Here is a 24,330-nt window from a genome sequence, read left to right as displayed (position 1 = left end):
GGGGGCGTTTACAAGCACATTACTCATAAACGATAACCCAGAGCTCCTCTACCATGACATGCAACCCCTCCCATACAGTACATAGGAGTGGGGGGTTGTAAACACTGACATCAGAAGAAAATTAAATGGAAAAAGTACTGTACTTTCTGTATGTAATTTCCTTCTAACCTCATTGTTTACAATTCTTCCCTCACCACCACATGTAGTGTATATATAAACCTGAAACTCTGCATAATACTCCATGCATCTATGAAGTGGGCTACAGTCCATGAAAGCTTATGCCAGAATAAATTTCTTAGATTTAATATGCCACAAGATCCTTTCTTAATCTTGTCAAGAGGAAGATCTTTCCCCCTTCCTGTGCAGAACTACCACGAACTGAGGACTACACTGGAATTTCAGTTAGTTATCCACTAAGATGATTGGAGATAATCAACTTCTGCAAGTCCACATGGTACCCATTATTTAGCACAGGACTTCAATTTCCAAGACTATTCAAAGGAAATGGCACCAATGCTGAGAGTAAAATAGGTGTCCTCCTGGCTGTTGACTTACAGCTTTCAATAGCTTTCTGAAACTGCATCTTTTTTGCCACCACCCGACTCATTGCCAAAAAAGTTATGCCACATTCAAGAATATGGCACAGCATGCAAATTAGAATATTACTAAACAAAAACGCAAATTATAAGTTTATTAAACAAAATGTTTATGAACCATTATTGATGTGCAAAATCTGATTACTTTTCATTTAACAAAATTTAAACAGCTAAAGGCGATCAGAACCTATGAATATTATTACTGGAACCTTACACTGCTTTTAAGGTAGCTCACCAATAAATTACATAGTCCTAAATAGATTCTCTGAATGCACTAACTCTTCACATGGAAACTTCTTGCACAAAGAAACAGGTTGCTCTACATGTGGAAGCCAGTTTCTGTATACACAAGAAATATCTGAATTGCTGCCATGGACTTCAGGACCTGATTAATTTTCTTGTGCTAATTTGAAGGAAATGAACTTTGAAGTTCTTTTCTGCACATTTATACTGTATGGAAGCTTTGTAAATTTTCAAGGAATTACACACATCACACAGAAGAGAGTGTATATGGAAAGGCAACTTTTGGCATATATGGTGGAGATGTCCTTCTGCTATTGAATTTTGAGATTCTAGCGAAGCCTTGTGACAACTGAAGCATTTAAAGAAAATGTGGATTGGTAGGTTCCAACTAGAGCCAGACTGATCACTTTGTATATCTCTCTAGCACCCCCCAGCTGTGCTCTTACAGGCTGAACTAGGCAATTTCTTTGTAATATTGAAAGTTTGTTGTAGCACATCCAATTACTGGATTAAGGGTCATTCCATAGATCAGGCTAGCCTTTCACATTTACACTTCATTAAGCAAGTGCAAAAAAGGGATGTATTAAACGACTCTTGCTCAGCAAAGGTTATATAAATGATTAAACAGCATTCTTGCAGATTCTGTTTAGCTAGACTTACTTACAACTAAGCTATCAGAAACAGACTGCAGGATGTAGAATATCAATTTTGTATTGCCACCATCCATCCACTTGGATGGCATTGTTTCTGACATTTTTGTCATTGATTGAAATGTTTGAAGAATGCTCCTTATATGGAAACATTGACTGACAGATCCCCTCCCTGAAACCCTTTACATCTAGATTGTAGATCATGATTCCATAGTTCATGAACTTTTCTTTCAGTTCACTATTGTGCCTGTGATGTATTATAAAAGGCATTACCTTCCTTTATTGTTCTGCCCATTGTGTGCAGGATACATCTTGTTTCTATTTATGGACATGGTAGAATTTTTATCTGTCCCTCAAAATATGTCAATTCAGAAATAACAAGATTACCATGGCCTAAACACTTGTTCACTAGCAGAATCAACAAAAAGAATGAATATCCAGTATAATATACCATCGTGAGGCGTTGTTTTATTTTAATTATTCTGTGGTATTTCTTGACTTAGAAGTCATACTCATTTAATTCTACTGTGTGTGTTTTATACTTCACAAGATAGCTAAAAAGGAATAGTTGCACTAAACCTAAAAACCTGCTAGATAATCTGGTTTACTAATTTTACAAAGGTCCTAAAATCCAGTTAATTTTCAAAAATATACGCCCTGATCCAGCTAGGGGCCGCAAAAAAGCAGGCTGACATATGCATATCCTTAGCTGGATTGATAATTACATGCATGAATCAGTGTTTAGCACATGACTGCCCTCCCTAGAGTTGCACTACAATAGTGACAGTAGGAGCCAGTCTTTATAGAGAAGGGGGTGGCCAGCTGATATTGCCCCACTGACAATAGTGGGTGCTCTAGTTAAGGGTGGAGGGCGACAGTCACATTTCCCCAGTTCAACCTCAGCTTAAGCCTAGAGGAAAGAGTTGAAGTATACCAACAAACTAAAAGTTACACAGAGGATATCAAGGTGATAAGCTTTTTGAAAATAATATGTGAAAAGATTGAAGGCGCATAACTAAAGAGCACTGAACCAGTGATATAACAGTATTTTAAAGATATTGTTAAAAAGGTGAAGACCTATTCATCCTCTAAACAGAGGGCAGGTAGTACTGAGTTCAAGTTGAAGTAGTATGCCAGATTAGATATCAGGACACTTCCTTATTCTAAAGATGCTTAGTATATTGCCCAAAGAGTTGTGGAATCCCCTATCCTGGACAAAAATAAAGTTTGCATAAGTGACGAAACACCAGCAAGAAAGGAATACCTGCACAAAACCTAAGGAATAGCAAGATGGTCAGGCTTCCTAATTTTATAAATGTTCCAGATGCCAGGCAAGTTTTCAAAAAACATGCACCTCAATCCCATGGGGGCACACAGGAAGTGGTATCTGAATATGCTTCTCCAGCTGGACAGGGAGATCACATGAACAAACAAATGTTGTGCCTGCTATTCCCTTTGGACAAAAGGCTTCTATCCATCTCTTAGAAGCATTAGTCTCTCTGTTCTCAGGAAAGACACAGGAAATTACTCCAAGCTTGAAGCAGGGGAAATCTGTACCTACCAGGGAGGAGTACTATGCCTTTGCTGGAAGGGGTCAAGAATGAGAACTTGCCTCCCCAGTGAAGCGGGATATAAATATCACATTGCTAACCGTTTTTATTGGCAAGTAATTTGTTTAGATCTATCTTGGGTAGGTCTTGTGTTGCAATTCAATTTCCAGTAGCTTCATCATTATTTTCAGTCACTTTGAGTAACACCCAGAAGATATAAATTTTAAAACTAAATAGATGATTGCAGGGCCACCCTCTTTTTTTTAAAGTCTGTTCCTAGTTATGTCAGACCAGCAATTATTCATTTGGCACTCTAATATCAAAGTGGTGTAATATACCTAATTTTTCATGCTTTTAGAATTTGGGTTGTATCCAATGGTGTTCCACCAATGGTGGACACTTCTGATGGAATCTATTCCCCTTCCCCTTTGCAGCCCCCCCTGCTCCCCCAAATCTGCTCCACAGGGTGTGGGGATCTGCTAGAAGAGATTTGGGGGGCAGGCAAAGAAGACGGCAAAATCCTGTTCTTCCTGAAAGAACCTGTGTGTTTCGCCTAAGCATGGAGACATTTTTTCAGTAGCAGCTGGATTTCATATTTTCAAAAATGGGGAATCAACCATTCTTTGTTTCTTCCTCCAAGCAACCCTTGGAAGAATCCCAGGTTCAACCTGAAACTATCTCTGTACCTGGTGGAGACTAATTTGATTGTCCGCAGCCTCCTCCTACTTTCCATCTAAAGACTGTAAGCAAATGCAGGCTCCATGGCTTGAACATCACCCACTTTCTCCCTCTGCCTTCCCCTTTTGCTTTGTTTACCATCTTGCCTGATGACGAATTATGCAGAACTCAAAAGCCTGCACAGTATTTTATGACCTTTTGAGTTTGCCTAATAAAGATATCATGGTGATATGGCTTTTGGAGATTTTCTGCTGAATATTCTTTTCGCATTTAATATAACATTTTAACTATATGCTAAAAGGCTTGTTTCAATCTGGGGAGGATACAATCACACAGGGAAAATATTTCAGATGATTAGTCCTAACAGTGCCTGCTTGCCTCCACCAATTCCTATTGGAATTCCTTACATCTACTTCTCTGCAGTTTAAACTTCAGATACAGTGTCTTTGTCGTGGGGTTGTCAATTCTAGTTACAGAGTACTACATGAACACAATTTGCTCATAAAGAAATTAAAAGGTTACATAACCTCTACAAATTAATACAACCAGCCCTCCAAGATAAGATTTAGAATTGTACTCTGAGGGATAAACTACACATTACACAGAGTTTCCTGTAACTTCTCCCAACATCCCTTTAAAATGGAAAGTAGCTACTGGAGATTAGAATTAGGATGGGAGGAAGGGGATAGCTTAACCTTTTACCTGCCAGTTTTCTCTTTCAAAATGGTCTCCATCCCACAATACTTTTTTCACCATAGGAGAAAAGAAAATACAGGGCTGTAGCAACAATGGTGCTGGGGCTCTTATGGGGGAAGAGGCAAGAAAGCTAAGGTCCTGCAACAACAGCAGGCAGGAACTCTAATTAACAGGAGGTTGACTTTTTTGTCCAGGAACAGTAGTAGGTACTTCTAGTAAGGGTGGAGCAGCATTACTTTCTTCAAAATGAACAGGAATCTACTGCACAGAATATATATTGTGGAATTAATGTTGAGCCAGGCCAGCGCTTGTGTAGTGTTGGTGGGTGGCAGGGGAGGGGAAAGAGATCTGGAAACACACAAAATCTCATTAAATGTTGCTGGGTATACTGAAGGACAGGGGTGGGGAGAAGGTAGATCTCTTGGAGATTTGCAGTACAGCAGCAAGGGCTTCCGATTCCCAGTGACAATCGAAGGTGTTATCCTCCTCCTAAAATCAGCTGCTGAAATCAAGAAAGCTTGGAGAAAAACCAGAGTAGATTTGTTTGCAAGTTCCAGTTTTAGTACTAAACATGGATTTCTGGGCTGAACATATGCTCAGTGGCACTTTGTTCTTTAATCTATATCTGCCTTCCTAAGCCACTAGTTTGCAGGTAGCTTATTTTTGCACTTCAGGGTTCTTGTGAAAAAAATTGTTCCCACAAACGCAAAGTCTCTGCACAACCCTGTTGTAGCATCACCATTCCAAAGCAGAATATCAAACATGTAGATCTATGAGTGGTTTGCAGTGGATCAGCAAGGATTTCTTACTCCCAATTATTTAGCAACAGGAACAGCGACAAAATGACTCCTTACCGCTAAGTTATACTGCTGAAATGAAGAAAGCTTGGGTTAACTAGGAGTGGTTTGTGTGTGTGTATGGAAGGACTGAGAGCTCCATTCCGTTCTGGTACTCATCTCACAAGCCTAAAGTCTGCCCATCCCTGCTCTACCTCCAACTGGCAAGGGAATTCTGCTTTAAAAATATCATGCCTTGTCTGTAATAACAGAACGGTGTTTCAAAAGACTGGACCACCACAGAAGAACATATAAAAGATATTATCTACAAAAAGACCAAATCCAGTTTATACTATTTTACATTACCTGAAGCTTAAATTATACAATAAAAACATCCCCCCCACCACCTTGAATTTCAAATCCCACTCCCAGGACTTCCTACTAAGGCTTAGACTTGTTAAAGCAATATCAATTTGGGATTTTAATTCATCATAAAGCCAGTATGGCATTTCAAGAGATGAATCCTTTGTGCACATTTTTAAAAATTCAGAATAGAAAATGTTTAGGGCTAATAGTATCATACATTTTCAATTTGTTGGGTCACATTTTCAATTTTCTCAGGCAGACAGGAGGGCAACAATGACATCAGAAGCAGCAGCAGGTACAGTTCACCAGATATTTTGCTCAATGGCAAGTAGAGAGATATGAAAGGAGGAGGTGATGCATCTCTTCCAAGAGAAGGGGGTTAGTTTAAGAGAAGGGTGAGGGGCATGCAACACTCCTGTAATCCTAACAATACCCAGGACAGAAAGAAGAAATCCACATGGGGTGGCATGAGTAGAACAAGTCTAGGTTGCCAGAAGTCGCTTATTTATGCCAGCCTCACAGAGATCGATGCGTGTTGCTTTTAAAACAGACCTCTTTAAGCCCACGTTATAGCTGAGGTCCTATTTGTTGGAAATTATGGTCTGGTAACCCCAAAGAACAATGGATGGAACAAGAAATAGGAAAGGGAAGAAGGAAAAACCAGACCCCAAAGGAAAAATCAGACACCAACCTTTTCTCCCCATGTTCTGGCCCACACACTTGGGGGAGGGGATGAGAAAAGCATGTCTCACTGCTCTCTTTGTATAAAGCATGGCAGCTCCAAGAGGGTTACTACTAAGATTCCTGCATTGAGCAGGGGGTTGGACTCGATGGCCTTGTAGGCCCCTTCCAACCCTACTATTCTATGATTCTATAAGAACACCACTGCTGAATATTCCTCATCTTCCCCATCTCCCACGATGATAACATGTCATGCGGCCATCCCGATCCATACGCCATTAAAACAACTCAGGAATGCATCTTACCAAGTCCAGGGAGCCTTAAGAGTGCAAACAACTGCCTGGCTTTATTTGAACCTGGCATAAAACTGTTATACCAGATATGCCTGTTGTTGCTGTGGATGTTGGATGATGCTGACTGATGGATACGGTGTGCTCTTCTTACTGAAAATGCTTGTGTTATGCGTTATTTATTGGTTAATTCCATGACAAAAAATGCCCAGTTGTTGAATTTTTAATTTTTCCCAACCCCTGGAGTATATGTAGTTTCTGTAAATTGAATTATTATTATTTTTTAATTGAAGATGGGGGGATATCACTGGGGTAAGGGGCGTGGAAGGGAGTCACGGTGGATATGTCTGTGTGCCGGGGGGGGGGGGCACCAAAACGAAGGCGACTCTCTCCAACCGGCTCGCCCCAGGAGGAGGCGGGTAACTTGGGGAGAGGCCCCGACCGCGAAGCCTGAGGAAGAGAGAGAGAAGCGGCGCTGAGTGGGAAGACAAAGGCTTCCCCCTCCTCACCACATCCCCCCGACTCGGCGCCCCCCTGACCGAGGCGGTGGCGGCGTCCGGCTCCGCTGAGGGAAAGGAACGGGAAGCCCAGCAGCTCCGGCAGGTGTGGGCCTCCCGGCCAGGCTGCCGAGGAGGGCCCGGGGAGCTCGGGCTCCGCACAGCGAGAGACGCGGGCTCGCGGAGCAAAGCCAGCCAAGGGCCGACGGCGCCTCCTACCTGCCAGGTGGGGCCCAGCCCGGAGCTGCCCCGGCTACAGGCGTCGCCTCATTGCGCCGCCATTGCTGTTGATGCTGCCGCCGCTGCCGCCGCCATTTCGCCGCCGCCGCCGCTCTCAACTGTCAGGTTCCTCCATTCACCTGGGGCCGGCTCGGACAAGCCTCCTCCCCGCCCCCGCCTACGCGAAAGGAGCTCCACCCTCGCTCTCGCCGAGAGGGCCCGACTCAACGCTGTTGGCGCAGAAGCGCTCCGAGAATTCGGAGCCGACGCCGCCACCGCCGCCTCCCGGCTGTAGGGACACAGGCGCGCGACGCACTCGCCTAACGTATCGTATCGTATCGTATCGTCTCCTCTCCACCACGTTCGTTCGTTCCTTCCTCCGCCCGCCTGCTCGCCCTCGTCTCCGTTTCCCCTGAAGATGAAAGAGCGGGCGCGATTGGAGGGGAGAGCCGGGTGAGAGGTTAAAGGTGGAGAGATGGGCCAATCGGGTGGCGGGAGACGACATAGGGGTAGGAAAGCTGCTGGAGGGAGGGGTGCTAGGAAGAGGTTCACGTGCGCGTGTCGCTGTTTCCCGGGTTTTCAGAGCTACTTAGGCGCCTAAGGGCACAGTCCCACGCACGTTGACCCAGAGTTGTAGGACTTTTTTTTTCTGTCTAAACATGCGTAGGATTGTGCCCTAGGGGTGCAATCCTGTACACGTTTAGACAGAAAAAAAAGTCCTACAACTGCCAGCTATGCTGGCTGGGGAATGCCAGGAGTTGTAGGGCTTATTAATGTATAAACGTGCATAGGAATGTGCCCTAAGGGTACAATCCTATGCACATTTACACAGAAAAAAGCCCTACAATTCCCAGCTATGCTGGCTGGGGAATGCCAGGAGTTGTAGGACTTTTTTTTTCTGCCTAAACGTGCATAGGATTGTGCCCTAAGGGTACAATCCTATGCACGTTTACACAGAAAAAAGCTCTACAACTCCCAGCTATGCTGGCTGGGGAATGCCGGGAGTTGTAGGACTTTTTTTCTGTCTAAACGTGCATAGGATTGTGCCCTAAGGGTGCAATCCTATGCATGTTTACACAGGAAAAAAAGCTCTACAATTTCCAGCTATGCTGGCTGGGGAATGTTGGGAATTTTTTCTGTCTAAACATGCATAGGATTGCCCCCCAAACTATACAAAATGTAATTAAATGTCAGACATATGCACGTTTTGATCAGTAAGCAGAAAGATTTCCTAACTCCCTTTTTGAAAAATTGTATTTAACATTACATTTATGTAGTGCCCAACAGCCGGGCTCAGTGGGCAGTTCACAACAATTAAAAACCCTAAAATACAGCCCTGAGGCTCCACTTAAGTTGAAAATTATTCCAATCAAAATTGAAAATAAACTTTTTTTCCCATATGATACTGAAAATGATGAAGCATTTGTTATATCAGGAGGCTAAACTAGGTGTAGCCATTTCCCATTAAAATGAGTGCAAAATTAGATGTATACCAAGGGCGCAATCCTATGGCTGCTAGGCAACAGCTAGACAGCCATAGGATTGTTCAGTTTTCGGGAACCGACCTTGGTTTCTGGTCGGTTCCTGGAAAACCACCTCCCCACCCCCTCATAGGCAGTGCAGATTGTCCCTGGGCTCTTTGCTCACAAGAGCAGTGCGGAGTGGCTGAAAAGGGGGCGTTCTTGGGGGCAGGGAGGGGAGGGAATGGTAGAAGCACCGTTACAATGCTTCCTATGTGTCGTATGCCCCCCCTCACACTCCAAAGTCCTGCGGCTAGATGGCCAAAATCGGCCATCTAGCATCAAATGCAAGGTGCGCGGAGCGCGGAGGAGAAGATCCCCTCTGTGCTCTGCCCACCCTGTGTTGGATAGGCGGTCACCTCCCGAGTTTGGAGGCAGCTGCCTAGCCCGATGGGATTTCTCCCTAAAGTAACTAGCTTAAGTTGAGTCTTGTTTAAACTGATCTATCCTTTATCCTTATTGGCTAGGGAATGCTGGGAGTTGTGGGACTTTTTTCTGTCTAAACAGGCATGATTACACCCTAAAACAGACTTCCCCAATTTGGTGCCCTCTAGATGTGTTGGACATGGGAGTTGCAGCCCAACACATCTGGAAGACACCAAATTGGGCAAGACTTATCTAAAGGGGGAAAAAATGCTCATGGCATTTTGAGACCTCCTTATGGAGCCCATTATGTGAAAGCCACCACTGCTACCCAGCCCTCACCAAAGGTTTTTTTCACAGGTTTCTGTGGTATTTGAGGTTTATTCTGCAACCCTGAATAAGCTAAGGAGACAATATTGGTCCATTGCAGAGGGGTGGGGGAGCTAGCGAAAGGGAATAGCAGGGTGGACTTCCCCCTTTAGATGGTAATGTGCATTGACCTCAGAATGTGGTAATCCAACCTTGCCACATTTGGGGGCCCTCCGACTCATTTTGCGGCATGGGGCCCTAGACCTCTGCCTCAGAGTCCTGATCTGATGGTACTGAAAGTTAGGCCCCCAAACGAAAGAGAACACTGGAGGCTGGTGGCTGTGATCAGTGGGGTTGTGAATCCGCTCCAGGTTTCAGTCAGAACTCTAAAGGAGCCGCACCCTGGATAGTTCCTTTAGACTGAAACCCTGAGTGGATTCACCGCTCCACCGACATTGGAATCACCAGCCTCCATCGGAAGAGAAGATATTCTCAGATAGCTGAAAAAACCTCCTATTATGCCCAAAGCGTTTCAGAAAGGAGCATTTTAACAAAAAGAAGCAGCATTGGAAAGGTTTTCTGTTACATATTGGGAGAAAGATAAGCATTCCCCGAGGAAGGAAAGTCTTTTCTGAAACCCACTGGGCATAATAAAACATTTTTTCAGGCACCTGAGAATATCTTCTGTTTTGGGACACGTAAGAGCCTTCTCCTCTTGCTGTTTCCTTTACTCACAAGTTAGGGAAATGTACTTTACCTGAACAGCCTTCCTTGGATGCCATGTGGAGGCTTCTTTTCTGTCAGTTGTGCCACAACCCAAGAGGGTTTTACATTCTCAGAGTAAAGTGGAAGAGTCATTTGACCAATGAATACTTTAAAAGGAAGTACTTCCTCATACAGCGCATAGTTAAACTATGGAATTTGCTACCGCAAGACGTAGATGATAGACACCAATTCGGATGGCTTTAAAAGGGGGTTAGACAAATTCCTGGAGGAGAAAGCTATCAATGGCTTCTAGTCCTGATGGCTATGTGCTACCTCTAGTATCAGACGCTGTAGGCCTATGTACACCAGTTGCTGGGGAACATGGATTCAGGGTACTGTTGCACTCATGTCCTGCATGTAGGTTTCCTGTGGGCAGTTGGCCACTGTGTGAACAGAATGCTGGACTAGATGGATCCAGCATGGCTCTTCTTATGTTCTTATGCCTCACCGAAGTCAAGAATATAACAGAGATTAATATAATTAAAAAGGGATAAATAGAATGTTAATATAGTACAAAATCTAGAGATGCAGTAAATAAAAGGACAGACAGAGCTATCTTAAGTGGGGTTGGAGGTGGATCTGCCACAGCTCTGGAAGCTTGCACCAGGTGAGGAAGAAGGGGGAGGGGAAGCAACCTTTTTTTTTTTTTCTTTCGACCCTTGCAGGGTTCATAGAATCATAGAATAGTAGGGTTGGAAGGGGCCTACAAGGCCATCGAGTCCAACCCCCTGCTCAATGCAAGAATCCAAGTCAGAGCATCCCTGACAGATGGCTGTCCAGCCTCGTCTTGAACGCCTTCAGTGTGGCAGAGCCCACCACCTCCCTAGGGAATTGGTTCCACTGTTGTATTGCTCTAACAGTCAGGAAGTTTCTCCTGATGTTCAGCTGGAATCTGGCTTCCTGTAACTTGAGCCCATTATTCCATGTCCTGCACTCTGGGATAATCGAGAAGAGATCCTGGCCTTCCTCTCTGTTATGACCTTTCAAATACTTGAAGAGCGCTATCATATCTCCCCTCAGTCTTCTCTTCTCAAGGCTAAACATGCCCAGTTCTTTCAGTCTCTCTTCATAGGGCTTTGTTTCCAGTCCCCTGATCATCTTTGTTGCCCTCCTCTGAACCCTCTCCAGCTTGTCTGCATCCTTCTTAAAATATGGTGCCCAGAATTGGACATAGTACTCCAGATGAGGCCTAAACAGTGCTGAGTAGAGGGGAACTAGTACTTCCCGGGATTTGGAAGCTATGCTTCTATTAATGCAGCCCAAAAGAGCATTTGCCTTTTTTGCAGCCACATCCCATTGTTGACTCATATTCAGCTTGTGATCGACAACAATTCCAAGATCCTTCTTGCTTGTAGTGTTGTTGAGCCAAGTATCCCCCATCTTGTAACTGTGCATTTGGTTTCTTTTTCCTAGGTGCAGAACTTGGCATTTATCCCTATTAAATTTCATTCTGTTATTTTCTGCCCAGTGCTCTAGTCTATCAAGATCACTTGGAATTTTGTTTCTGTCTTCTAAAGTATTAGCTCTCCTGCCCAATTTGGTGTCATGTGCAAATTTGATTAGCATTCCCTGCACCTCCTCCTCCAAGTCATTAATAAAAATGTTGAAGAGCACCGGGCCCAGGACTGAGCCCTGCGGTACCCCACTTGTTACCTCTCCCCAGTTTGAGAAGATCCCATTGATAAGCACTCTTTGAGTCCGATTCTGTAGCCAACTGTGGATCCACCGGATCGTTGTTTCATCTAGCCCACTTTGAGCTAGTTTGCTCATCAGGATATCATGGGGCACTTTGTTGAAAGCTTTGCTGAAGTCGAGGTATATTATGTCTACAGCATTCCCACGGTCCACAAGGGAGGTTACTTGATCAAAAAATGAGATCAGATTCATCTGGCAGGATTTGTTCTTGACAAATCCATGTTGGCTTCGAGTAATCACGGCATTGTTTTCAAGGTGCTTACAGACTGATCGCTTTATAATCTGCTCCAGAACTTTCCCAGGGATTGATGTCAGACTGACTGGTCTGTAGTTCCCAGGTTCCTCCTTTTTGCTCTTTTTGAAGATAGGGACCACGTTAGCCCTCCTCTAGTCATCTGGCACTTCACCCGTCCTCCATGATTGCTCAAAGAGAATAGACAGTGGTTCTGAGAGTTCTTCTTGCCAGTTCCTTTATTACTCTAGGATGCAGTTCATCTGGCCCTGGAGATTTGAACTCATTCAAAGTAATTAGGTGTTCTTTGACCATATGCCTATCGATCTCAAGCTGCAATCCTGCCCCTTCAGCCTGTACATCACCTTTGCCAGGGGGGTCATAGATCCTCTTTCAGGAGAAGACTGAGCCAAAGTAGGAATTGAGCACCTCTGCCTTTTCTTTGTCATCTGTTATCATTTTGCCATCCTTATTTAACAGCTGAACAACCATTTCTTTCCTCTGTCTTTTACTATGCACGTAGCTGAAGAAAGCCTTTTTGTTGCTTTTAGCATCCCTCGCTAACCTCAGCTCGTTCTCAGCTTTAGCCTTCCTGACGCCATCCCTGCAATTCTGTGCTACCTGCCTGTACTCTTCCTTTGTTGCTTGGCCTTCTTTCCACTTCCTATATGTGTCCTTTTTTGTTTTCACGTCATCTCTATGCTTTTTGTGAAGCCACACTGGCTTCTTCTGTTGTCTTCCACCTTTTCTTCTTGTTGGAATTGTTTGTGATTGTGCCTTGAGAATTTCCTTTTTTAAAAGCTCCCACCCATCTTGGACTCCTTTTCTCATTAGCGTCGCTTGCCATGGGACCTTACTTATCATTGTTCCGAGTTTATTAAAATCAAATAAATGTCTGTTTTTAAAGCTCTAATCCTTTAAGCCAGGGGTGGCAAGCTTGGGAGGTCTAGGGGCCATTTTCGCTCTCCTCTTGGGGACAGAGGCTCGTTCCATGGGATGCTGCAGAAAAACCTTGGGAAAAAATCCAGCAGTTTGCTGCTGAAATTTGATGGCATTTTGATGGCAATTTGAAATTTTCAGTAGTGCTAAAAGGATTAAATTTACCTTGTTATCAAGCCAAATTTGACCATTTTAGTGCTTCATCGCAGCTACAGAGCACTAAAAGTGTCAAATTTAGCGTTGTTGATGTATTTTCCTGACGCCAAATTTGGCGGTGCAGCGGGGGCTGCTTGCAGCTCATGACCCATGTGCTGCCCACTGCTGTTTAAGCAGAAAAGTGGATTAAAAAAAAATCCCTTACACCAACTCCAGGCTGGCATAGCTGAGAGGCCTGATTCAGGGGATCCAATAGATCCAAAATTGCCAGTGTCCCACCCTGAAATGCCACATTTTGGGGCCTTACATGTGCTACTACGAGCAGGACAACTGCCAGTGATTGTTTTCCACCTGCAGAGCTCTCTGTGGAAAGGAAACCCTAGAGCAGGTGGAGCCCAACTGATCCTAAACCCCTCCAGACAGCTAACTTGGGGGTTAGAATTTCACTATGCAGCTGCAATCTTACATTCTGCTCACACAGGGGAGAATTCAACAGGTGCTTACGCCTCCGTCGATTCTCTTGCACCCTGCCGATTCTCTTGCGTGAGTGAGACCCACTGCTTCCAAAGCGATGATTTAGTGCTTCCCAGAGGAAGCCATGAAATGATCAGAAACGCTTGTTTCTCGACTGGGGCATAAGCTTATGCGAGTTCCCTCCCTTATGTGAGTTCCGCCAACCTGCCCCATTCCAAAAATGAGCATTTTTGTGCGTTTCCGGTTGATATGGAAGTGCTACATCTTCCTTCCACAAGCGGTGGGTCCCACTTGCGGACAGAATTGGCAGGGTGTAAAGGAATAGGCCAAGGCGTAACTGTCCCGTTGGATTCTGCCCATTGGAATAATGCCCATTAAACACAGCTTACATTTCAGCAAACACATAGAAATACAGGAGAGTGTGCATTGCATCCTCCACCCCTTGGGAATAAATACCCTGATCCTAAATATATTTACTTGCCAGGTAGAGTCTTTATTGTGCAAGCCTCTATCAGTATAAATTTAGGACTACAGCCAGACCTACTGTTAAAAGTGGCAAGGCAAGACATTGGCTCCTCACTCCTTTTTTTGTCTGAAATGCTCCTGTTCAATGCTGTTCCCTTTTCTTTTGACTTTACAGGTTTCAGTGATTTGCCGATGTCTTGATTTCCATGCATATCTAATCAGCTGTTAAGTAAGTCAGAGTGAAGTTGTGTCAGATTGTAGGCTATACATGTGTGTTTAAAAGTGGTACGTGGCTTCCATCCCTGTAGTATTGTTTGTTTATAAAGCTCCATAATGTGAACCAGAAAAAGAATTAAAATAACAGAACAGGCCAGAACAAACTCCAGAAGATATCCAGTAGAAGGAAAACTAAACACAATAACTGAGGGTGAAATCCAATAGTGTCTGTCTGCCAGCAAATTGACACCATTTGCAGAATAGATTCCCCCTCCCCACCCCTTGCAGCCCCCACGCACTCTCGGTGGTGAAAGGGAAGTTCTGTTGCAGGAGGAATAGTATGCAGTGGTGTAATGGAGCCAGGGCTCACAGGGATGCAGTGCTGGCACTTTTTTATTAGCAGGGACGCTAACATCATCTCTCACCCGCCCAGCCTCCCGACGCCCCTGTTCCATCTGAGTTGAGCTGCACTCCTCAGAGTAGCTGGGGGGAAATGAATTTTCCCAGCTATAATATATGTTCTGTTGTAATACAATGCATTGTGGAGGTCTTGGTCTTGAATGGGCAATTAAGGGAGCAATGCTATGGCCGCTAGACAGTGGCTAGATGGCCATACGATATGCTGTTTTCCAGGAACCGACTCCGAGGTTGGTTCCTGGAAAACTGACCTCCCCTCACTTCCGTGCTGTCTCGGAGGCAGGACGGAAGAGCCCCATCCTCCACGCTCGCAAGAAGAGCACAGAGCAACCGGAAAGGGGCATGGCTAGGGGCATTCCTGGGCAGGGAGAGCGTAGAGCCTCCCTCCCTGCTCTGTGCTCCCGCAGCTAGACAGCTGCAATCAGCTGGCTAGCCGAAAAAGCAGGGCAGGAGAAGCGCAGAGGGAATGATCCCCTCCATGCTTCTCCTGCCCTGCTTTGGATAGGCGGTCACCTCCGAGTTGCCTAGATAGGCAGCTGCCTATCTAGGTAGGATTGCACCCTAAGATCCATTAGCTTTACAAAATACCTCCTCCTGGTGGAGATGAAACCTGCTAGAACTGTAATTCTTGATCAACACAGCTGCCTGAATGTTTGGACTCTCCTTCAGGGTGTGCTTATAGGGTCTGTCATGATGACGCCCTCCACTTCAAAATCACTGAAAGCATGCCAACACCACTGAAAGTATGCCTATGTAGCACTGGATGGTGCTCAGAGGCAAGATCTTAATAAAAGAACTACTACAAAAGTTTTAAGTGCCACCAAGGGTATGAGAATACGATGGATGGTATTTTTTTCTCTCTTTTTTGTTTTGGTTTTTACACTTATTTCATTTAGTATTTCTTTATTTACAATATTTATATAACAGCCTTTCAACAAAAAGCTCTCAAAGCAGCTTACACACCACACCTCAACTCTAAAGTTTATCTGCTGCTTTTTTCTTTCAATAGGACACAGGAGTCTTGTAGGCCTCACCAGGCAAATGTTACAGTGGCTCCTGGCTCTCTGAACAGGGGAGCTGCTGTAGGCACTGTGGGGAATAGTGATATATAAAGTCCTCTTCCCAGCCTTGCTGCTGTTGTTGCCACCTTCCTGGGCGTACAGCAAAATCCTGAAAGTGTGTACCATGCTTGGGCAATGCAAGATGTTGGTGTCTTGGTGGGGAGGGTGTTCAGCTTCTCCCCAGCCAGAGGGATTATATATATGCCAGGAATTGTCAATTTATGGCCCTCCAAATGTTTTGGCCTACAATTCCCATGATCCCTCACCATTGGCTATGATGACTAGAGCTGATGGGAGTTGTAGGCCAAAATATCTATTTTATTTCTTTCAATTCTATACTGCCCAATAACCGAAGCTCTTAGACAGCCACAAATTGCCCACCCTGATAAATGCATTTCCAGAACAGCTGAACAAGGAAATTATAACCTCAACCTAACACACAATAGTAACAGCACCCCCGTTGGTACATCAGCCATGATAATCAGAGGTGCTAGTCATGGCTGTGTTTTCTTAAACAAGTGAATGCCAGAGATAGTAAGATACTTATGTTAGTGGAAACCACCATTGTCCCCAACTTTCATCTAACGGACTATAGTCCATGAAAGCTTATCCCATATTAAATGTTAGTTTTTTAAGTGCCGCAAGACTCTTTGTTGTATTTGCTGCATGAGACTAGCATGAATAACCCTCTGGAAATTATGGTAGTGGGTTGTGTATATGAAGTTATTCCCCTCTGAGAACTTTTGGTCATAAAAAACCTCTACCATGTGGCATAGTAGTCATTAACTATATTGCTAATGTAATTAGACTGCAGTGGTTGGTCATGTTTATGTTCCTCAGAAGAGATCATAACAGTTGCGGTATATCACCTGTGCCCCCCCCCAAATATGAACTATAGGATGCCAAAATTAAGGTATAGACTCTGGTATTGTTCAGGAGATATAGAGAAGCAAGCAGGCTGCATTCTTTAAATCAGTGATGGGTAACGTGTGGCCCTCGAGATGCTCTTGGACTACAACTCCCATCATCTTCCACCATTGCCTATACTGGCGAAGGCTGATGGGAGTTCAAGTCTACCAACATCTGGATGGACACACTTTCCCCACCTCTTCTTTAAACCATATGATCCTTCCTATGGATGCAGATCTGTACACTGTTACCTGGAAGTAAGTCCCAGGGAGTATACATTCATAGGATTGGGCTGTATCATATGTAAAGCCAATGGAACTATGTCTGTCAGTCTATCCTTCAGAGGAATAACCGTAATATGTTGCAGTAAAAATAACACAGTCCCATGGCTCCTTAAAAGCTAATGAATTTATTGTGACCCACAGAAGTTTATGCCAGAGAGAGAGAGAGAATGTTGGAAGGGTCAATAAATAATCTGAGAATTCTAAGTTCAGCAGAACTTCGGAGGTGTAAGAACTGGTGACAGGTCTGTAGGAGGAATGCCTAGATTTGTGGGTGTGTTTTCTACAATTGGCAGCTTGAAAGATATGAGAACTAAGGAAAGCAGTTTGTGGGGGTTAGAAGGGATTTAACAGCTGCTTCCAACTATTATATTATACTGTGTATTTTGCATCCTCTTCCTTCAGTTCCTGAGATGACCATCAGCCCCCTTTCTTCAGCTGTCTTGCGGCCTCAAATTCCAGTGTCTTAGCTAGCAGTGGCCAAACTTACCCTGAGTGAATTTGTTATTTCCTTGCAAAGTAATGAATTCATCCATGTGAGCTCGGACAAGAGTTCTCCTTTAATACGAGATCTGATTCCATGTATACGGTTTTGTGTGTGTGTGTGTGTGTGTGTGTGCAGTATCAAGGTGCATCTTGGGAGCTGTAGTTTGGAATGGCATATTGTGGCTTGACATCATGAGTCACCTGCCTACGTGATGTGATGTATACTCGCTGTTTGCTGATATATGGAAGAGAGAAGAAAATGGACCTGCAGAGTCCTCTTCTTCCTCACAGAGCCATAGCTGCGGCAGTGACAAAGATGAAGGAAGCAGCCGTGGATGCACCGGATCATTCAAGGGTTAAACCAGCCAACTCAGTGCATGTACAGAAGTGGCATTATTTAGATACAGACTGCACATGCTCCGAAGCTCATAATGAATTCCAAACTTAATAGCGAATTTGTAATACATCGATCCAGGTCACTACAAAGGTGAGCATTACAAATGAATGAGTTTCAACCAATGAGCTTACCCATTACAAAATTTGGTGGCCTCACTAGTCTTATCCAAGGCTGGAGCATAAATGACATAGAACTCCCAGAATGAAAAATTCAAGCTGTATTCTAATCAGGCTACTGCTAACTGCTAAAGTTTCTTTTGATTCCACATTTTTCTGTTAAAAGAGACTCCGGCCCAATCTACACGGCCAATTTAGCGTGGAGCGAGCACATATTGGGGTCATTCATGACGGATGATGTTGTTGCCAATTTGCAGCAACCCCACAACTTCCCTCTGGAAACAGCGCATTTTTGCAGAGTTGTTTTAGTGTGTTGTTTTCCTTAAATGTGGCTCCCGGGCAGTTCTGCTGCAGTGTGCCTCGTCCCCCTGCATTAAATCTTGGGCGTGCCTAGGGATGTTTCTTTGACCGGGCTGTGACTTGGCAGTTATGGTCAAGGGGTGAGGCTGCCCCTTTTTTTCTCCCCATTCCTTCTGTTTCCCATTCACAGTAAGACGCTTTTGGACACAAGCTTCCTTTCCCCATTAATTCACTGTATTACTGTTTTAACCATTAACAATATTGCAGTAGTGGTGTTTTCCCATTCACAATAGTGCAGTAGCCTGCTTTAGCCATTCACAATGTGTAGCCTATTTTAACCATTCACAACAGCTCAGTACTGTTGTTTTAATGTTTTCCCATTCACAATAGCACAGTAGCCTGCTTTACCCATTCATGATGTATAGCCTGTTTTAACCATTCACAATAGCGCAGTAGCTCTGTTTTCCCATCCCCAATAGCGCAGTAGTCTGCTTTACCCATTCACAATCTGTAGCCTGTTAGTGCGGTAACACTCTTTTAACCTTTTATAGTATCCGAATTGTGGGTGAGAGGAGAGAGCTGTGGGGTAAACTACAGAGGCTTAATTCAAAGCTTCATTTAAATTTATGTGAGCAGGGGAGCATGGACACAGGTGGGAAACAAGCCTCTCTCAGTGGCTGAGCAGCACCTACATGATTGATGACGTTCAGCTCTACGTACTGGACTCCATGCGCCCAACCCTGAAGTAAGGCGGTCTCAAGTTCCGTGTGACCTGTGAAAGCGGATTTTTAGGTATTGTATACTTTGCTTTTCTTGCTTCGTGTGCCGCTGACGGACTAAAGCGATTTCATGAAAATCCGGATATAACCACAAAACACCTCAGAAACCACTGCCATGTAGACTCCCCCACAGCTCTAAGTATTAAACATAAAGGGCCAGTTCGCACATCATGGTAAGCCAGAATTTTGTTGAATTCTGGCTTACTGTGAACAAGTGATCAAGCAGGTGATGTGAAAGACCTCTGCAGGAGATCCACTGCCAGCCAGCATAAACCATAAAGTCTAGATCAGGGGAGGGCAACGTGCAGCCCTCAGGCTGCCATCAGATCAGGGGAGGGTAACGTGCAGCCCTTGGGCTGCCCATCAGATCAGGGGAGGGCAACGTGCAGCCCTTGGGCTGCCCATCAGATCAGGGGAGGGTAACGTGCAGCCCTCGGGTTGCCCATCAGATCAGGGGAGGGCAACGTGCAGCCCTCAGGCTGCCCATCGCCCCCCAGCATGGGCCATTTTTTTTTTAACACACCACATGGCATCTGTAGTGGTTATAGTGTCCAAAGAGCCAAATTTAGCTGGTTTCCAAGCTAAGTGTGACCCTTTGGCACTCTGTAGCCACTACAGAGCACCAAAAGAGTTAAATTTAGCTTGGAAATAAGCTAAATTTAACCACTGGAGTGCTCTATAGTGCCATGGAGTCGTTTACCACTACATTTTAGCAGCAAACCAGCAGTTTTGGCCCTGGGGGTTGGGGTGGGGCTGTGGACTGCACTGTGCCCCATGGATTGCAGCCCATGGCTGGGGTCCAGGGCAGGTGAAGATAGGCCCCAGTCCTCTGGAAATTGCCCACCCCTGGGCTTGATGAACAAATAGTCTGATGTAGACAAAGGACTTCCGGACAGAGGACTTCTAGCACTGCCAGGCATTGCTCATCCACTGTCAGCTAAACATGGAAGTCCTAGTGACTTTTTTGGGGTGGGGGTGTCTACTGCTTCCTTGGTGTGTGCATCTCGCTATGTGCATCTCACTGTGTTCTGTCCGCACAGCGTCTACAATACAGCCAAGTGGGCGGTGTAGCTAAGCAGGCGGCATTGGCCCCCTTCCTTTTTCGACCCCCCATGGTTACCACGCACCCCTTCTCCCAACATTTTGAACCAGAGCTTCTCATTACCATTTTTGCATGCTTTTTGGTGTATGTGTTGAAACTTTTTATTTTAAAAAGAATTGCCCTCAGCACAGGTCAAGTGGATTGTAGCCTTACTTCTGAATAAACATGGCTATGATGGGGCTGTGAATCTTGACTTGTTTTGGCTAGTTTCCATTGTCTGGACCCACTGTTAAATTCCATGAATGAGGCAAGGCGACTGCATAATAAACACCTCATCTGGAAGCACTCCTTGTATAAAGTGGCTTTCCTATGTTCCTAAGTCTGCACAGAAAGTTGACCCATCTTCGATTTCCTTGTAAGTATCAGATGCTCTTACTTTTTGTGTTTCTTTCCCACTTCTATCAGCCCACTCTATCAAAAAAAGGTACAGAACGTTCTATCAAGGGATAAGACATTTTCTCCTGTACTTGCTTAATGTTCTGTGACAGTTTAATCTTTTAGAGACTTCTCTGTATAGTCCAATGTTAGAACTGATTTTATTGTTCTTTTGGGGAAGAAATTCTGGAAGCATACTGGGCATCTGCAGGGCCGTAAATTCTGATTGTCATGTTAAAACCAACGTTACCAAAACAGGAGGCACTGACCTTTCCGCAAAAGAAAAGAGACAACAAGATAAAAGAACAAGATATACTATAATCAACAAGTGCCTAGTAACTGCATTATAGCACGTTACTCTCAGAATTCGCTATGACTGACAATCCAAGCTTGCAAAACAGAACAAGCCCAATTTAAAATTAATGAATCAAAGGGCTTTAAGGATCTGTGCCCAAAGAAGGCTTTCTATTCTATCTTTTATATATAAGCACACACACCTGTTAATGTTATATAGTTAAAAAAAAATCCCATGGTTTCTTTAGATCAGATGTGGGCAACGCAGAGCCCATAGGCAGCATGCAGCCCTCACCACTAGGGCTGTACGTATTTTGTTAAATCCATTCCATCTGTGTTTCTCAGATTGTCAGGTGTCTTTCATTCCGTCATCTGCTCATTGACAGAATCGGATTTTTTGGGAGGGATGTACGAGAAGTTCATTCCACTTGCACCAATGTGCATTAGTGCAAGTGTGCATTTGTGCAAATCACCCCCAAAAGGTAAAAAGCTAGTCCACAAGTCCATGGAATCCACGTGACTTGAAAGGTCTGCTGTGGAATCCACAAGTTAGATTCATAGAAATCCAAATCATTTGAATCCGTTGCAGATTTCTCCAGCATCCCTACTCACCACCCTCTGGTGCAACTGTGCTGCCCCACCCCCAGCCGCTGAAATGCACAGCAACAAAAGCATTGCCAGTTTGTTGAAAACAAGCAAGATTTAGCCATTTTGGGCTATTTTAGTAGTTTGCCACCGAAAACCAGCTGCAAGCCAGTGAGTCTTTTTTCTGGCGCCTCGTGGAATGAAGCCCACAGAAGGGTTGGGGGAGGGGGTAAATGGCCCCCTGACCCCCTAAAGATGCCCATTGCTGCTTTAGATCAAATGTTAGTATACGCTGCCTTCATTTGGAAAGAGATGAATTATCATGTATTATCAGTTTTTGTATTAAGCACAGGGTTGTTGTTATAAGAAAAATAAAAGAATACATAGTATTTGTATAGTATTTTTTTCCTATCCTTGTCCAGTACCTTCTTCTTTACCATTGAGGAGTGTGTTTAGCTATTCCTTGAGTGAAATTACCTTTGGGGTTTAGAGCTTTGTATTTTTGTTCTCCCAGTAGTAATGTATGGCTATGAGAGCTGGACTATAAGGAAGGCTGAGCGCCGAAGAATTGATGCTTTCGAACTGTGGTGCTGGAGAAGACTCTTACGAGTCCCCTGGACTGCAAGGTCAAATCAGTCCATCCTAAAGGAAATCAACCCTGACTGCTCATTGGAAGGACAGATACTGAAGCTGAAGCTCCAATATTTTGGCCACCTAATGCGAAGAGAAAACTCTCTGGAAAAGACCCTGATGCTGGGAAAGACTGAAGGCAAAAGGAGAAGGGGACGGCAGAGGATGAGATGGCTAGGTAGCATCACTGATGCAATGAATATGGACTTGAGCACGCTCCGGGAGAGAGCGCAGGACAGGAAGGCCTGGCGTGCTATGGTCCATGGGGTCACGAAGAGTCGGACACGACTGAACAACTGAACAACAACAACAATTTTGTTCTAGCAAAACCTCGCATATTTTTCTACTTCTATGATTCAGTTTGTTCCTCCTCTTGCCTCCTTTGCAGCATAAAGGTTTCCCATAGTTATTTGAACTCCATTTTGGCCATTGGCTGGGGATGTTGGGAGCTGTAGTGCAAAACATCTGGAGGCCAACAGGTTGGGGAAGGCTACCCCGGGCTGTGTCTCTCTGTCTGTCTTTTGCCATTCAGAATGCTTGGAGTTGCCATTACCCAAGCTTTTGTTGTCATCTCCAGATCAGGAATGTACCTCAGTGCTTCTTAGCAGTCTGTGGTACTGTAGCAACACCATCTATTTACTAAGGGTAGCATTTCTGATTTAGACTGGACTAAGGAGGGATGGTGGCTGAACAAGCAAACATGAATTCCCAGGCCATATTCTAGAATATGTTCCATAATGTCCCGAGGAACACAGAAAAGATCTACTTCCAGACTACAGATAAACCCAGACGTCTCAGCTACTTTCAATGAGTGTGGTATCCTTCTGGGCTGCCTGGCTGTGTTCAGAGTAGAGATATTGCTCTGTGATAGTTTCATTTTTACTGGTCTGAAGTTGTGCTGGGGGACTGCTGTGCTCGTCCCCATGGAATTTGTGCTCCTCAGACAAAGGTTCCATTTTATTTTCCATGCTCTTGAACATCTACATGAAACTGCAGGGAGAGATTTGAGGTGAGGAGACATCAGTATGTTCATGACACTCAGCTCTGTTTCTCATTTTCATTTAAAATAGGAGAGACAGCAGAAGCCTTGGACAAGTGTCTGAAGGAAGTGGTGGATTAGCTGAGGGTGACTAAACTGAACCTCAGTCTGAATGCAGGGGAGTGCAATCCTGTTAGTTCTGCTGGGCCTCTCAGTGGCTTTCAATACCACACAGACTCGTTTTTCTGGGGCAGCTGCAACCTGATGTGGTCTGCCATCATGTGCAAATTTTACCTAGGGGTAAGCGTCACTGAACTGAATGGGACATACTTTTCTCAGTAAACATATATTGGATTAGGATGTGGGTGAGCCACATGGCATTGCTGCATGGGAAACAAGCCTTAGCCCAGTGCAATCCTGGGAACAGTTCACACAGCTTCTGTCTATAGTGGGGCAGAATGAAGATGGTAAGAGGTTCCTTTTCAACCAGCTTGAATTTCCTTCTCCCGCTTCCTTCCACGAGGAAGAAGAAACAGGAGGAACAATGGGGGACGCCCGTAGGGAATTTTTAGCTCTTTTTCCTTCATTTCTCTTTTAGTATAGAACTACAAATCCCTCAAACTGGCCTTTAGCTGAACTTCCTGTACAGAATGATAAACTAGCTCTTTCATGACAGGCGGTGAAGCACTTCTATGGATTTGCCGTAGGGTTGTGTTTCCTCCCCCTCTCGCTTCTGTATTTTACTTTAAAAATTTCCAAGAATGTGAAATTTGCCTGACCTAAGCAGACAAACAGGCCTGCACGTTCTGACAAAACTCCCACCGTGGACTGCTGAACAGCTGCTTGCTTGCTCTTTCTTTCTTTCTTTCTTTCTTTCTTTCTTTCTTTCTTCTCCCAGGATATAATTCTTCTTCCAGCTCTGAAGAGCAGAATTATGCTCCTCGTATGGAACTAGAGGCATACATAAGTGGAAGGCAAAAGGAAGAGGGGCCGACCAAGGGCAAGGTGGATGGATGATATTCTGGAGGTGACAGACTCGACCTTGGGGGAGCTGGGGGTGGCGACGGCTGACAGGAAGCTCTGGCGTGGGCTGGTCCATGAAGTCACGAAGAGTCGGAAGCGACTGACCGAATAAACAACATGGAACTAGAAATAATGATGAGCACCCAAGCGCTGCTGAAGAATCCTATGTCGCTTCAGCAACGTATGAAGTAGAACTTTGGCAGTACGGTGGATTGTATTC

At 44.6% G+C, this 24,330-nt stretch overlaps 1 protein-coding gene across 3 annotated transcripts in view; it reads right to left on the bottom strand.

Annotated features, from left to right (window-relative positions):
• DICER1 (dicer 1, ribonuclease III) overlaps window positions 1-7,670 on the bottom strand; it is a 61,958-nt gene extending 54,288 nt beyond the window's left edge. Inside the window, exon 1 of one of the 3 annotated variants that reach the window (XM_084839789.1) lies at window positions 7,243-7,670. The gene's annotated coding sequence lies outside the window, so the exon portion shown is untranslated. The remainder of the gene's footprint in view (window positions 1-7,242) is intronic. The other 2 variants (XM_084839800.1, XM_084839821.1) reach the window with 2 other exon arrangements.
• Window positions 7,671-24,330: the final 16,660 nt, after the last annotated feature.

The sequence above is a fragment of the Heloderma suspectum genome, chromosome 1 (genome assembly GCF_057233095.1).
Source record: "Heloderma suspectum isolate Gila_16-S chromosome 1, 16-S_ref, whole genome shotgun sequence".
NCBI classification, from domain to species: domain Eukaryota; kingdom Metazoa; phylum Chordata; class Lepidosauria; order Squamata; family Helodermatidae; genus Heloderma; species Heloderma suspectum.
The sequence above is the reverse complement of the archived record's forward strand: the minus strand, read 5'-3'. Positions and strand labels throughout refer to the sequence as shown.